Here is a 14615-nt window from a genome sequence, read left to right on the forward strand (position 1 = left end):
ACTGAAATGCTGACTAAAGGTAAAGCACTTTTATCTTCTGAAACGAAACTTATACTTATTTAAGGTTTGCTATAATTTTGTTATTAAGAACAGAACACTCCCCGTCTGACGTGGACACACGTCACCCCCACAGTCCATGCACAGTCCTTTTTTTTTAACTTTCTCTCTCAAACAGTCCATTTACTAAACTGACCATTTACTGTGCCTCTGGAGGTAGGAGGAGAACAATTTCATTGACTGGCCTAAGAAAGAGGCTAGACCCGCCTGGTTTGATGATCTTTACCTCCACCTGGCGTACTTTCCCATCCTTGCTAGGGAAGGCCTGAGTAATCAGTCCAAGAGGCCATTCATTCCTAGGTGATTGGCTGTTCTTAAGGAGAACAATGCTTCCTGGCTGAATGTTTGGCTGAGTGGACTGCCATTTCTTGCGGGCCTGCAGTGTTGGGAGGAATTGTTTCCTCCAACGATCCCAGAATGTGTTGGACAGCTGCTGAACTTGCCGCCACTGGGACTTGTAGAGGTCTGCAACTCCAAACTCACCAGCAGGAGCAGGCACAATGTTCGTCTTTTGTGTGAGAAGAGCAGCTGGCGTGAGTATGAACGAGTCATCAGGGTCCATAGTCACTGGAACAAGTGGCCTGGCATTGATGATTGCTGCGACTTCTGCCATGAAAGTCACCAGCACTTCGTGGGTGAGCTTGTCTTTCAGCTGGAGGAACATTGCGTCCAGAATCCTCCTTGCCAGCCCAATCATTCTCTCCCATGATCCACCCCAATGGGATGCATGTGGGGGATTAAAAGACCAGATGCAGCCCTTGTCTGAGAGGTAAGTCTTTACGGCAGTGTTGTCTATGTTTGAGGCTATCTTCAGTTCCTTACAGGCACCAATGAAGTTCGTGCCGCGGTCGGAGCGAATGTTTTTGATTGGCCCACGCATTGAAAGGAAGCGCCGTAGCGCGTTGATGAAGCTAGAGGTGTCGAGGGATTCTATGACTTCAATGTGCACAGCTCTTATGCTCATGCACGTAAAGATCACTGCCCACCTTTTGCTTTGAGCAAAGCTGCCTCTGGTCTTGCGTGAGGAGACGTTCCATGGGCCGAACACATCAAGACCCACGCTGGAGAATGGAGGATCTGTTGAAAGACGATCGGCTGGCAGGTTAGCCATTTTCTGGATGCTGAGTGGAGCTCTGAGCCTTCTGCATGTTATGCATTGATGGATGATGCTGCTTACTCTTTTCTTCCCTCCGACTATCCAAAAGCCAGCTGAACGGACCGCACCCTCCGTAAAGTGACGGCCTTGATGATGGATTTGCTCGTGATGGTGTTTGATAAGCAAAGTGGCGATGTGATGCTGGCCAGGAATAATCAGGGGAGTCTTTTCACTCTGATCGAGACTTGAATGATGAAGACGGCCTCCAACTCTGAGAAGGCCGTTTGTGTCGATGAACGGGTCCAGATTTCTGAGAGGGCTTGTTTTTGGCATCCTTTCATGTTTTTGAATGCACTTTATCTCTTGGTTGTAGACTTCCTCTTGAACTGCTTGGATGATTACAGCTGACGCTTTCTCTGATTCCTCAACTGTGAATTCAGCTTTGCAGTAATGCCAGCCCTTGCATTCTTTGTTCTCTCTGTGAACTGTCTTGAAATGACAGGCTATGTGAATGAGGCGAGTGACTGCACGAGTTAATGACTTCCAGGTAGAGAACTTAGCAAAGCGTTGTGAATCCAGTTGCTTATTTGAGGCTGTAGTGCTTAAGGCAGACACCAGAGGGCGGATGTCTGGGTCTGTGCTCGGGTCAACAAGGTCATAAGTCCTCGCAGAAATGTTGGGCTCCGGCTTGGAGAGAAATTTGGGCCCACTCAGCCAGTTGGTATGTTTCAGTTGGCCAGCAGGGACGGAACGTGTTGCGTGATCTGCGGGGTTCAGTTCTGTTGGCACGTAGCGCCACTGGTCTGGTCGGCAGGATCTTCGGATGCGTAACACCCGGTTGCTGACATAGACATAAAAGCGCCTGGTCTCATTGCAAATATAGCCCAGGACTACTTTACTGTCTGAGTAGTAGGTTACGGTATTGAGCTGTAGGTCTAGTTCTGCTGAGACCAGGTCTGCTAACTCTACAGCAAGCACTGCTGCGCAGAGTTCAAGTCTTGGCACTGTGTGTTCAGGGCGGGGGGCCAGCTTGGCTTTGCCCATTACAAATCCAATCTGGTTGTTCCCATTACTGTCTGTCACTTTCAGGTAGCACACAGCACCGATAGCTTTGACTGACGCATCACAGAACACACACAGTTCTCTTCTTACCGCTGCTGTCGGTGAGGCTTCTGTGTAGCGCCTTGGGATGGAAAGCTCAGCGAGCTCAGACAGAGAGGCCCTCCATGACGTCCAGGCATCTTCCATGGCTGGAGGTAAGGGCGCGTCCCAGTCACCGTTCTCCTCCGTGAGCTCTCGCAGGATAGCCTTGCCGTGGACTGTGACGGGCGCAACGAATCCAAGTGGATCGTAGAGGCTATTGATTGTGGACAAGACACCCCGTCGGGTGTAGGGCTTGGCCTCACTGGAGACATTAAAAAGGAAACAGTCTGTCTTGAGATTCCAGTCAAGTCCGAGGCTGCGTTGCAACGGCAGCACGTCTGCGTCGAGGTCAAGGTCTTTGAGGTCACTCGCGTGGTCACTGGATGGGAAGGCGTCCATGACCTCTTTGTTGTTCGCTGCAATCTTGTGTAGTCTCAGATTCGACTTGGAGAGCACATCCTGTGTCCTTTTTACCACGCTAATAGCAGCTTGAACTGTGGGCAGGGACTTGAGCCCATCATCGACATAGAAGTCATGCAACACAAAGTGCTGCACATCCGGGTCGACTGGGAATTTGTTACCTTGGACAGACTTGTGTAGGCCATGAATAGCCACTGCAGGTGACGGGCTGTTGCCAAAGACGTGGACATTCATGCGGTAATCCACGATGGCTTTTGAGAGGTCATTATTCTCAAACCAGAGAAAGCGTAAGAAGTCACGGTCTTTTTCTCTTACCCGGAAGCAATAGAACATCTGTTCTATGTCGACTGTGAGTGCAATGGCCTCTCTTCTGAACCGAATCAGCACTCCCAGTAGTGTGTTATTAAGGTCAGGTCCTGTTAACAGCACGTTGTTGAGTGATACACCGTTGTATTGGGCACTGGAATCGAATACCACCCGGATTTTCTTAGGTTTTTTCGGATGATACACCCCGAACGTTGGTAAGTACCACCTTTCTTCATCAGGGCTGAGAGGGGGGGCTAACTCTGCATGACCGTTCCGAAACATGTTGCCCATGAAGGAGAGAAAGTGGTCTCTCATCTCAGGTTTTTTCTCAAAGTTACGTTTGAGAGACATGAGACGCCTCAGCGCCTGTAGCCTGTTGTCTGGGAGCCGTGGCCGTGGGCTCTTGAAGGGTAATGGTGCCACCCAACTGTTTTTTGAGTCCTTTTGCAGTCCCTCATCCATTATCTTCATGAACTTTGTATCTTGAATGGAGGGAGCCACTTGGTTGTCATCCTTGGTTCGCCTGAACACTGTGCATCCAAGGTGATCGGTTTCGCAGATAGGCTGGTCCTCAGAATAGGCTGGAGGCTCACTGGTGGCTTGGGTGTCACTGAACCTCTCCTTTACATGGAACACATTGGGGCATGCGGCAAAGAGAGTGGGCCGTTGCAGCTCTGTGGTGTTCGTGTGGAACGTGCTAATTGTCAGTGGCTTGTGAACATTACCTAGGCACACATTTCCAACAATGACCCACCCCAGGTCTAACTTCTGTGCGTAAGGCAGGTTGTGAGGGCCATTCACCTGTTTGCGGACTTTATGCACTCTGATAATGTCCCGTCCTAAGAGAAGCATGATTGGGGCTTGCGGATCAATGTCTGGGATGAGGTGTGCAACTGACCTTAGATGAGCATGATGAAGAGCTACTTCGGGGGTTGGAATCTCCTCTCTGTTGTTCGGTATGTCGTTACATTCTATGAGGCTTGCCAACGGGATGCGAACAGCTCCATCTAGAGACTCCACTTCATAGCCACTGGCCCTTCTGCCTGCTGATTGCTTCACTCCAGCACATGTTCTCAGTGTGTAAGGAGCACTAGGACTGTGATCTTGGAACATTTCAAAGAACTGTGAGCGAACCAGTGACCTATTGCTTTGCTCGTCCATAACTGCATACAACGTCACGGCTTTTCCTCTGTGGCCAGCTGGGAACACTTTAACAAGGCATATTTTCGAGCAGGAGCGGTCTGTAAGTTCACCTCCGCAGACTTTTGTGCATTTGTTGGTTACCTGAGACTGCGCTGAAGCTTCTTCCCCCTCCCCGCCGTGCTCAGAAGCAGGGCCAGCCTCCTGCTGCCAGGGTGCGGGTCCAGGGTGGAGCGCGGTGTTGTGCCTGTTGCTCTTACATTCAAAACACTGGACATCGAATTTGCAGTTCTTTGCTATGTGGGACGAGGAAGACAGACATTTAAAGCACACATTGTTTTCTTTTAGGAGTGTTTTGCGCTCGTCAATGGGCTTCTCTCTGAACGCCCGGCACTTACGGAGAGGGTGTGGCTTTTTATGCAACAAACACAGCTTTTCGCTGTCGTCAGATTTTGTTGGAGGCTCACCCGTGTCAGATGTGGCTCTGGGTGATACCTCTGTCTTGTGGACGGAGACTTCCCGCTGTCTGTTCGGCTTCCACGCTATCTTCTCTGTCCTGGGGGCTATGTCTGTGTTGGTGATGAGGCTAAAGCTTGGATCATTGGCAATGCGAGCCTGCTGGATGACGAAATCAACAAAGAAGCAAAAGGGGGGATAATTCACCTGGTTTTGATGCTTGTAGGCTGCACCAGCTATCACCCACTTTTCCTGGAGACGAAACGGGAGTTTCTGTACGATCGGGTTGACGCCTCTTGCAGTGTCAAGGAAAGCCAGGCCTGGTAAGTCTCCTTCGGCTTTAGCGGCCTGCAGTTCCATTAGTAGATCACCCAGCTTTGTCAGCTTAGGTCCATCTCGGTTTATTATTTTCGGAAAGCTATCAATGCGTTTGAACAGAGCATTTTCTACTGCTTCAGCTGAGCCATATGTTAGCTCTAGTCTTTCCCATGCCATGGCCAGTCCTGCTTCTGGCCGATTAATATGTATTACTCTTATCTGCTCAATATGCTCTGCTGACTCCTTACCGAGCCACTTTAGCAAAAGATCCATCTCCTCACTCGGTTCCAGGTTAAGGCCTCTGACGGCAGTCAAAAAGGAACGCTTCCATGCTCTGTAATTTTGGGGTTTGTCATTGAATTGAAGCAAGCCTGTAGCCACAAGCTCACGGCGAGCTAGATACCTGACAAAGTCATTTATGTGTGAGCCGCCATAATTTATGTATGAGCTGCAGTCATAGGTGTCTGGCCGTATGGCATGGTGTGCAGGAGAAGGCTGTGTGTCGTGATTTTGTGCTCTAAAGTGGTGTGTAGGAGAAGCATGCTCACCACTGGACTTGAAGTGAGGTAGACGAATGTCTCCAAGTGTCCCGTTGAATGGCTTGTGACTGTCCTTGTATGTGCTGATGTACGGCTGCTGTGAGATGAGACGATGAGGAGCAGTATTGTTCTGTTGCGAATAGAAGGGACTGGCTTCAGGCTTTAGTGGAGGAGGTGACACATTGTGGTTAGTGACCGGCTCTGTCTTTGCTGGTGCGTCACCATTTTCACATGACTTAAATTCTGAATCCCTTTCTTTTAGTTGATCAAGCACATACTGCTTCGTACGTTGTGAGGCTTCTAAAGGAACAGAGTCTTTGATCAGGTCACAACTATGTTTCTCACTCTTTACATCAGCAGCAGCTTCAAACGCCTCTGCTTCAGCAACGGCTGCTGCAGTCTCTTTTTTATGTTTTAGTATTTCTATAGACACTTCCAACTTAGCTTGTTGTAGCTTCAGATTTGCTTCCTCTTCCGCATAGCATATGGCCTTCGCTCTTGCTCTAACTGCTGCAGACCCCACTGATGATGAACTGGATCTCAAAGAACAACATACTTGCGAGCGTGTCTTTACTGATGCACTGTAATTGTTGTCCTGTGCTGCTGTATTTCCATGCGAACTCTCCTCTGTAGCCTGTAGCTCGGTGGCACGCGCTGCTCCAGTAGCACTCGACTGTAGAGTATGGTCCGTTGATTGTCCACTGGATACGTGTGACAACGACATGTTGGCTAGCTTCCAACTTGCTCTGCTTTATCTCGCTTGCTTGATAGCCGTCGTTTCACTGTGCCGTCCTCGATATGTCTGCTTTATATCCTGACAGCCAGCTAAACTTTTTCCCAACACCAAGACTCTGAAGACTAATTCTTAATTCCACAGGTTTAATGGAGTTGCAAGGAAAATAGTGAAACTGAAATACACAAAAGAGCAATGACAAATTACACATAAATAAAGGAAAATTTGCACAATTCCTATTGTATTTCGTTTGTACTCAATTTTAAAACTAATAAGAAATACATGTGAACTACATATAGGACCTTATAGCACCTTTACTGTGCAGCTCGTAGTACACGTGAGCGAACACGTGAGCGCTTGCATATACATAGCCGACGTGCATTCAAACCATCCTCAAATCACACTAACAAACTTAAAATTGTCAAAATAACTAATAATACTTCCCTAATAATCTCACAAAACAAAGTATACATACCGACGATGCTACGTCAGACATGAGAAGACAGAAATGATGGAAGCTCCGTGAATTTGCACACTTGAACTGCTGAAACGCGTGAGTGTTCACTACCCAACTACGGAAAGTGCAAAAAGACATTTAGAGCAGCGCGATCTTAAAGTGACCATGACCCAAATAGAAACACATAAGAAATAATGCATATTACTGGAACACAGAATACTGAAATGCTGACTAAAGGTAAAGCACTTTTATCTTCTGAAACAAAACTTATACTTATTTACGGTTTGCTATAATTTTGTTATTAAGAACAGAACAGAAATAGACTTACAAAATGAAGACTACATTTTGTTTATTGGCCTCCTTTGCTTATAGAAGATTTTGGGTCCTATTTTAACGATCTAAACGCATGGTCTAAAGCGCACGGCGCAAGTGCACTTATGGCGTGTCCGAATCCTTACATGTGCGGGGCGTGGTGTTCGGATCCCAGCACGTCGGTCTAGTTTGGCTTCGGTTCTGTCGGGATTCAGACATCCATGTTTGTTCTCTGTTGTGAGCGCACGGGATGAGCTTTCGCTCGCTCTCGTGCGCTCTGTCTTGTCACGTGAGCGTGCGGTTTCGAGTTCGCTCTTCCGTCTGCGTGTGTTGTTGTGTACTGTGTAGCACGCAGTTCGTGTTTTACACTAGCTGTGTGCTCTCTTGTTGTCATGTTTTGTGTGAACACATGGCTTATGAGTGTCCTCATTAGCTGCGTGTTCATGTCTCGTTTTGTATGAGCACATGGCGTGTGAATTGTTTTACTGGCCATGTGCTTGTCACGTTTGCTGTTAGTGTCACGGTTCATCGATTCGGGTGTTCATTTTGTGTATCTGTTGGTGTGTGTGTAGGTGTGGGGTCTGTGTGTGTAGTGCTTGTTTGTTGCCTAGTAACCAGCTGATCACTTAATCCGCCTTTGCAGCTGGTCACTACTGCTTGCTAGCTGCCTATAGCTATCTAGCAGGAGTGAATTATGCTTGGTGTCGGTTCGTCACTCTTGTTTGTGTTCTCTCACCTAGTTCCTGTGTCTGAGTGTCCTAGCGGAGTTATTTCCCCGGTCTTGTCTGTGCATCCAGGCTTCTGGAGATCGTCTGGAGTTCTCTTCATCTAGTCGTCAGTCTGCGTCCGCGCAGTGTTTATATTCCCGTCTCTCTTCACTCTCCTTGGACCGTGGCATTCAGGTCGCCCGCCTGCTAAACGCGCTGTTTTGAGTATTGTACCTGTTCAGCCTGTCGCCAATAAACTGCTTGCTTGCATTTGGATCTACGACTCTCTTTCTGACAGTGAGCACATGTCATGTGTTTCCTTGTGCCATGTGCTCTCCTGTCATTGTCTAACCCCGCCCACCTTGTTACCTGATTATTGATTCATTTGCCCCACCTGTCCTCCCTCGTTCCCTGCTTTGTTTGCTCTCCTCTTTGTTTGTGCTCTGTCTTGTCTTGTGAGTGTGTTTTGGTTGAGCCGCACGCTCTTCCGTCTGCGTGTGTTGTTGTGTCCTGTGTATGTAACGGGCGTGCGTTGTCCTTTAACAGTTTTATGTTAGGTTGGATGCACGTCCATTAACCCTTGTATATCCTGCGTTGTGTTCTTGTTGTGCTGAATGAAGAAAAGACCCAAACCACGACCAACTGCTGGTTGCTCTTTTAATGAAGGCGGAACAGTGGATTTGTCTGTACAAATCAACAAAAAACACATAAATATCCGTCACATGCAGTCTCCTCCACACAGCACACAGATCTCAAGCTCCTCCTCTCAGCTAGCCCTAGCAAACTGCACTTACATACACAACTGATAAAATCAGCAAAAATACTTTTAAATAAAAATGTGAAAATTAACTAATTAAATTATAAAATACTCAATGTAATTGACAACATGAATTTATTTTACATGCTGAATACAACAAATGTATGCCAGATAAATGATAATGAACATTATACACATACCTGTACAAATCAACAAAAAAACACATCTTAAACATATAGAAACCAATGTTCATCAGGATTTGGTGACATTTCAACCGTAAAAGTAAAGATATAATTTCAATCCGGTTACATTCACCCCTCCTGAAATTCACCATCATCCTGGTAAAGTGGAGTCCCGGGACTGTAAAGAACACATAATACGTCTGCTACTGACACAATCTGGCCCAAATGAAAAAAATATATAGACCTAGTCCACAGTCAACTTAGAAGTCACCTCACAAAAAAAGGTTCAGGGAAGAAAGAGGTTGATCAAGTCTCTGAATCCCCTTAGCTCAATGCGACGCCTGATACGCCACACAACACTTGGCCCAAAAAAACTTGTCCCACAGACATTAGCAAGTATCAATGCTCATAACACAGTCCAAAAAAATATAACATATATTACAATAACATCACCAACATATATCAAGACTCATCTCTGCAAAAAAGAGAGAGATTAGGAACGGCTCCCAAACAAAATGTTTGAACCCCTCAGAAATGGTTTCTGAACCATGGATTCTATTAGTCTGTTCACTGATTTCACTACTCTCGCTGTACGTGTTCTAACATGACCATCAGCTGCGGTCTGTGTGTGCGGGTCAGTGGGAACCAATGTGTCAGCATGTGGTGAGTGTGAAATATCTGATTGTGGTGCAGGTGAAATGGATGGGTAATCAGCAGTGGCACCTACAGGACTGTGCACTGGACTAGACTGGTCCAGCTCTTCTGAATCAGCTGACTCAGATTCAAGTGAGACTTCAGATGACAAAATTGCAAGACTCTCACCATCTCTGGAATTTGACAGGTTCTGTGCACTGTCATCTTGAGTCAATAACCCAGACACTGAGGCTCTATCATCACCACAGTCACAGTCTTCCTGAGCAGACTCCTCGGTGGCCAAAGACTGATCATTTGCATGGGTATCCTGACTCTCATCCATCCCAGAAAGTGGCAAGAAGTTGACCTCCAACAAAAGATTCCTGTGCACAACTCTCGTGTGTCCCTCTGCATCCTGTATTTTATAGACATAGATCTTGGGATTTGCACCAACAACTGTGTACACTCCATCCTCCCATTTGTCGGCCAACTTCCTCTTCCCTCGTTCTCCTTTATTTGCTACCAAAACACGATCTCCCACGGAGAGGGACCCTTGACCCTTGACACGTTTGTTGTACTGATGCTCTGTGGAAGAATGTTTCTGGGCGATTTCCATAGCACTTTTGAGGCAAGAAAGCAGGGACTTGGCATATGAGTCATAGTCAACAATCCCTGGGTCGTTCAAAACCTGCTTAAACAGAATATCCACCGGCAATCTAGGTACACGCCCAAACATTAAGAAGAAGGGAACGTAACCCGTAGTCTCATGAACGGTGGCATCATAGGCAAACGTGAGGGTCTGAATTTGTTGTGACCACTGGTGTTTTTCCTTCAGGGGAAGGGTACGGAGCATGTTACCCAAAGTGCGATTAAATCACTCTGTTCCCCCATTGCCCATGGGGTGGTAGGCTGTCGTATGAGACAACACCGGCCAGACGAAGGAGCTCTGCAATCAAGTTGCTCTCGAAATTTGTGCCTTGATCAGAATGTATTCTCTCAGGGAAACCGTAAACACAGAACACATTGTCCCAGAGCTTCTTGGTGACTTGCTTTGCCGTCTGATTGGCACAAGGGAATGCATGGGCAAGTTTGGTGAAATGGTCGGTGACCACAAGGACATCCACAGAACCCTGCTTACTGTCCTCCGCCGACCAAAAATCAATGCACACTAACTCCATCGGGGCAGAGCTCTTGGCGCTTTCTAGGGGCGCACGAGCAGCAGGTTCCGGCGACTTCCCAAACACACACCTCTGACAGCATCTGACATGTGCCCTCACATCCCTCTCCATATCAGGCCAGTAAAATCGCTGCCTTGCCAGTGAGAGAGTACGATCCTGACCTTGATGACCTGCCAGATCGTGTATGCCCAACAATGTCTTTTCCCTTAGACTCAGAGGCAACACATATTGAGATCTTCTCTGCTTGGACAGGGGATCTCTCGTCACCCGATACAACATCCCGTCATGGACTTCCAACTTGTCCCATTGCTTGAACAATCTGAGGACCTTTGAATCAGCACCATGCCTTTCCTGCCTAGATGGTCGCTTCCTGGCTGCAGCGAAAGGTAATACCTTAGAGATGCTGGGGTCTTGCTCTTGACTCAACTGCAACTCCTGAGCGGAGAACATGGGCGTAACATCCTGACCACTCGACAGCTGTTGGACGTGTTGGGCCAGATAGAGTGCCCTGGATTCCGCTGCATCAATCCAGTCACAGTGCGCCTGACAAAGAGCTCTGATCTAGGCTGAATCACACACCGTCTTGAATGTTGGATGGTCCCCTGATCTGTAGCTTTGAGACTGGCAGCTGACCCTGAAAGCATCCTGCACAGAATCCTCCTCTATTCCATTAGTTTCCTGAATCAGGTTGGGATATGGTTCCTTCAGCAGCCTCTGACGAATGGGCTTCGCGAAGACGTCGCGACTCAAGGCATCAGCCACCACATTCTTTTTCCCGGGCAGGTTTTTGAGATCAAAGGAGTAAGACGCAAGCTTAGAGACCCAGCGGATTTCACATGCGTCAAGATTTGGCTTTGTTAGAAGGTAAGTTAGATTATTATCCGTCCAAACCGTGAAGCTACGGCCTTTTGGCCAGTGGCTGAACTTTTCACAGACACTCCACTTCAAAGCCATGAACTCCAGTCTGTGAGCTGGATACTTCCGCTGTGACGCACTGAGGGTCTTGCTTGCAAAAGCAACTGGTCTGGCTTTGGACTCTCCTCGTGGCACTTGAGAGAGCACTGCTCCAAGTCCGTCCAATGAAGCATCTACTGACAGAATAAATGGCTCGTCAAAGTCAAGATGAGCCAGCACAACACATCCCAACAGCATGGTCTTCAACCGGTCAAAAGCGATTCCACATTCCGCCGACCAGTCTGCAGGAGTGAGCTTGCGATAGGCACCCAGAGGCTTCTTATCTCTAGCAGACCGTCCCCGCCTCTTCTGTCCAGCCGTAAGTGCGAACAAAGGCTTCGCAATGGAGGAACAGTTTGGGATGAAATGCTTGTCGTCTTCGTGCATTGGGATGTTGAAGAAGCCAGAAGTGAGGTCCATCGTGCTAAAGAGGCAATTGCCACAAAGAGCAGCCAGACAGTCAGACTGGTGCGGCAAGGGATGGGCGTCCTTTGAGGTTCGGGCATTCAGCCACCTGAAATCGGTGCAAATCCGCAACCCACCATCTTTCTTCCACACCATCACCAGTGGCGAAGCATACTCGCTTGAGGACTTCCTGATAATCCCCTTTTCCTCCATATCAGTGAGAACCTGCCTCAACTTCTGATAGTGAGCAGGAGGGACTCTCCTGTACGGCAAGTGAAAAGGGCGCTCGTCGGTGAGATGAATGCGGTGTGTGTATCCCTTTACCTCACCACAGTCCAATGAGTGCTTGGAGAAGATGTCTTGATATTTAATTAATAGCTGTGTGAGCCTAGACTTACAAATCAACAAAAAAACACACATCTTAAACATATAGAAACCAATGTTCATCAGGATTTGGTGACATTTCAACCGTAAAAGTAAAGAAAAATAATTTCAACCCGGTTACATGTAGCACGGGATTCGGGTTAACTTCGTCCGCGTGCTTTCATGTTATGTTTTGTCTTGTGCTGTGTAGCACACAGCTTGTTTTACACTGGCTGTGTGCTTTCATGTTGTCATGTTTTGTGTGAACACGTGGCTTATGAGTGTTCTCATTGGCTGCGCTTTCATATCGCGTTTGGTGTGGCTTGTCGTGTGTTTCCTTGTGCCATGTGCTCTCCTGTCGATTGTCTAGCCCCTCCCATCTTGTTCCCTGATTATTGGTTCATTTGTATGAAGCCAGATCAGACTCTTTAATAATTCACGCAAAAAACTTGATTCACACACATGTAGACAATTTCACATGCATGAAACCAAATTCACGTGCACAAAAAAACTATTTGCGTGCGTGAAAAAAATAAAATTCACAAAAAGCAATTCACATGCGCAAAATAAAATTATAGATTCATAAAATACATTTCACAAATGCCAAACACAATTCGTAGATATACAACTGTGCACAAAACCCTCGAATGTTTTAAATGTGCGAGTTGAATGTGAATGTGCAAATCGTCATTGCTGTGTGAATCGCCTTGGATTTGTGTGTGTTTGAGACTTTCCTGGCAGCGCTCTCGTCCTACACAGAGCAGTCGGACTCTTTAGCCAATCATATTTAAGCTTATCAATCGACCAATCAGTATCACGGGAGGGCGGGCCTACCTGCATGTGACGTCATTAGCACGTGATACTGATTGGTCGATTGATAAGCTTAAATCTGATTGGCTAAAGAGTACGTCTCCTGTGGTCGTGTCGAGTCGTGTTTTCCCCCTCAGGGTAGTTTTTGTTTGTATTTTGTTTTATTATTAATAACGCCCATTTTCCCTGCAATTGAATCCTCGCTTCATCTCCTCGACCCCAAACCCTGACATTTTGCTTATGGTTTCACTGAATCCTCGAAGGTCAGAAGCAAGTACATTGGTCAATAAAGTGGGATTACAAAATTATGTTTTATTGGTTTGCTTAGTATTCTGCATTTCACTGTTTTTATTAATTTTGAGGAATATTCAATCTTTTTAGTCTAGAACTACAATAACCATCATGTTACTCACACACAACGCCTCCGCTTTGTCTCAACATGGGAACAGGAAAGCTGTCAGTCAAATGGGAAAACAAAGTGACTTGCGTTACTTATTTATATAAAATAAGTAACTCAGAAGCAAACACTGCTCCCGACTGCCATGAGATAAAACTTTAACTGTATCTGGGAAAGAAAAACAAATTACATTAGAAAATGAATCGTGGTTATATATAATGTATTACTGGTAGTACTATTAAAACGAATTGGCTAAGATCCGTTTTGAAAAAATGAAAATAGTTTTTGGTTTCATATCCCCAGTTAATTCTTTATGAAATTAGGAGGCGTCAATCTTTTTCTTAGATGTGACCTTAAAAAGGTCCTTGTTAATTCATCAGTGTTTACTGGAAAATTATCTATAAGCATAATTTCAGTCCACACAACATCCCCATGTGGAACTGTAGGTGTGTGGTATTTAGCAATAAATCTTTATTTTTAATGAAAATTTGTGGGAGAAATGAATATGGTCTGTGATGCATATATTATTATGTCTTTTGAGACTTTCTATTAAAAATGTTATTTATTTGACAGAGAACAGTGTGATAACATTATAAAAGCAATACCACAATCTATAATTCAGATTTCTTTCAACATATCTCCACGTAATGTGACCCGCTGTCTTTCTAAGCTTTTGGTGAAAAGAGTTTCTCTCACTAACCTAAATTTACCCAATACTACAATTCGGAAAGCCTTTTTTAATGAATAAAAATGCAATCTTTCAATATTGTTCCAGTGTTGAAGTTAAGATTTTAAGAACAAAATATCTTACATTTCCAGTTGCACCAAAAGCATGTTTAGGAAGTGCATTTAAAAACTCTTAATGGAGTAAACCTATAATGATAAACTAACATCCAGAGAATGTTTAAGATGTCGATTCGGTCTTGATGTTGAGAGTTGCTCTTTTTGTGTTGATCAGATTGAAACAACAGAACATCTGTTTTATGACTGTATATTTTCCTGTGCCTTTTGGGAGGATTTGCATTACTGCTATTTCCTAAATTTGAAGATTTGTATTATTAACAAAGGAAAATGTAATGTTTGGTATGTTTATGACAGTTGAAACGCATGACTTGGCAATTAACACATTTATTATTCTTGGGAAATTCTTTTTAAACAAGAATAGAAAACACTTACAACCTTTTACGTTTTTCACAAGGAACTGTGTCATTACTTCTTATCATTAAAATTAATAAAGAAAAAGAATGCTTTA

The sequence above is a fragment of the Phoxinus phoxinus genome (assembly GCF_949152265.1).
Source record: "Phoxinus phoxinus genome assembly, chromosome: 1".
Lineage (NCBI taxonomy): Eukaryota > Metazoa > Chordata > Actinopteri > Cypriniformes > Leuciscidae > Phoxinus > Phoxinus phoxinus.